The 2,526-nt window shown below is 43.0% G+C and overlaps 1 protein-coding gene across 1 annotated transcript in view; it reads left to right on the top strand.

Moving 5' to 3' along the window:
• The window catches only part of Rbm28 (RNA binding motif protein 28), a gene marked incomplete in the record, with an annotated part of 31,130 nt that overhangs the window by 7,331 nt on the left and 21,273 nt on the right, over positions 1–2,526 (top strand).

Genomic DNA, 2,526 nt, shown 5'->3' with positions numbered 1-2,526 from the left:
CTTGAGTTCACTTTGTAGCCTAGGCTGGCCTTGAACTCACAGCGCTCCTCCTGCCTCAGCCTCCCAAGTGCTAGGATTGAAGCCTTTTTATTTTTAATTTTGAGATAGGAGTCTAGCTAAGTTGCTAACTTGCTCAGGCTGGGTGTCTTAGTTACTTTTCTCTCATTGCTGAGACAAAAAAACTGACACCCATAGTTAAAGGGGAAAAGGTTTATTTAGCTCACAGTTTGTAGGTTTCAGTCCATACCCCGCTGGCTCCAAGGCAGGGAGGCACAACAGATGGGGATTGCAGAGGAGAACAGTTCATGGTGAACAGAAGGTAAAAAGCAATAAGGAACAAGACAAGCCTTTTTCTGTTCCTTATATTGTATCTGGGCTTCCAGGATTAGGGTGGTGTCAAACCAATCAGTGGAGTGATTTAGTAATCACCCACCCTTAATCCTAGCATTGCACCGTGAATCATTCACACACTCTAGATTCAGCCCCCTCTGAAACACCCTCCCCCATATGACTGTATGAAGATTTGTAGGGAACACTTAAACACAAGCCATAACACTGGGCTTGAACTTACTGTCTTCCTGCATTAGTCTCCCAGGGTGCTGGGAGTACAGGTGTGCACCACCATGCCCAGCTTAACCTCATAATGAATATCCTGGAAATAGTCACTGATAGATGGAGGTTGGTATCTAGGTTCTTTTTTCTTGGTTGTGATACTTACCTAGTGTCCATGGGCTGTTAATAAACTGTCTAAGAAAACTCCTGGTATTACTTACCAGATACTGTGTCTAAAGAATGGGTTAGCTTAGAGACTTCCTGACTGCTGAGTAGGGTTCCTATTATTCCAGAATTTGTTGTTTTGTTTGTTCTTGTTTTTGATTTTTGGTACTGGGAATTGAGCCCAGGGCCTTGTGCATGATGAGTGAACACTATTGCTAAGCAACATCCTTAGCCCTTTTAAAATGTAATATTTTATTATGAGATAGTCTTACTGAGTTGCCAAGGCTGTCCTCAGACTTGAAGTCCTCCTGCCTCTGCCTGGCTCCAGAATGCCTATTTTGCTCCTTGCTAGTCTAACTGGAAAAAAGTTATCGCCCCCCTCCTTTTTTGAGACAGGGTCTCAAAACATAGTGCAGGCTGGCCTTGAACTCACTTATGTAGCCCAGGCTGATCTCGAACTCATAGTGATCCTCTCGCCTCAGCCTCCTGAGTGCTGGGATTACAGGTGTGTGACACCACACTGGGCTCTTTCCTCCATTTTATTCCCACTTCCTCTTATCCAAAATATGGCTTTGTAGAAAGGCTAAGATCTTGTCCCCTGTTAAAAAAAGGCAGCTACTGAGAACTTTATGTAATGATCAACAACCCCTGAGTTGGCATATTTTGTCTTTACTGCTTCCCTTACTGTCTTGGGTAGGAAGTCACTCTCAGGAAGTTGGGTGTTAAATGGAGGAAAGCCTTTCTGATGCCACTTTTCTGTTTGATAGGCCGAACAGTGGCAGTGGACTGGGCTGTGGCGAAGGATAAATACAAAGATACACAGTCTGTTTCTGCACCAGGTAAGGTGTGGTAGTGTTGGGTAAGAGGTAAGAGTGTGGAAGCAAGTCTTGAATTTACATTAACAGAGAACCTGCTTGTAAGAGAATGGGGGTATTGGGCTGGAGATACCAAATCACAAAACTAGCCAAAAGAATAAGATAGAGCATTTAGGAAAAACTGAGTTAATGCAGGTTCAGGAATGGGCCCAGGGCTATGTGTCAATGTACATTGGACTGTCTGGTAATCTAGTGCCAAAATACAGGATCTTTTGATTCTTGGCCTACTCCTAGGGTGTGGCTGTGAGTGGTGAGAGTTCATTTTTCCTTCTGCTTGCTCTCCTTTCCCAGCTTCTCACAGGAGTGGTGAAACATTAAGAGTAAGGAAATTTAAAACTTGAGTTTATTTAGAAAACAATTGGCTTTTAAACTGTAAGGGCTGGGAGAATAGAACTCACTGAGATCAGAGCTCATGGCAGGGCCCCAGGGTGAGTACTGTGTGGGCTGTGGTGTACCGGCGGTGTGCTGTTTGCTGAGGTACAATTGCTACTTCTCTTGTTCTGGGGCAAGTTAATCTCAGGTCTTTGATAAGTAGAATACATTTCAGAGGAATCTGGGCAATGCGGGTTTTGGTTTTGTTTTGGTTTTCTTTTTTCTCTCCTACTTTTTCTTATATAAAACTCATCTCTTGGGGATTGGTTCCAGGACCCTTGTCACATGTCAAAATCCTTGAGTGCTCAAGTTCATTAATATAAAATGGTCTTGGCTTGTGTAGAACTATGCACATTCTTCCATGTGGTGTCTCTAGACTGCTTGTAATATCTTTTTTTTTTTTTTTTTTTTTTGGTACTAGTAGTTGAACTCAGGACCTTGCGCTTGCCAGGCAGGCACTTGTGCCACTGAGCTATATCCCCATCCCTTGTTATTTTTATTTATTTTTTTACTTATTTTTGGTCTTTTTGAGACAGGGTTTTGCTATGCAGTTCAGACTGGC

The sequence above is a fragment of the Chinchilla lanigera genome, unplaced genomic scaffold (genome assembly GCF_000276665.1).
Source record: "Chinchilla lanigera isolate Chin_1 unplaced genomic scaffold, ChiLan1.0 scaffold00078, whole genome shotgun sequence".
NCBI lineage: Eukaryota > Metazoa > Chordata > Mammalia > Rodentia > Chinchillidae > Chinchilla > Chinchilla lanigera.
This window is presented reverse-complemented; position numbering and strand designations above follow the sequence as displayed.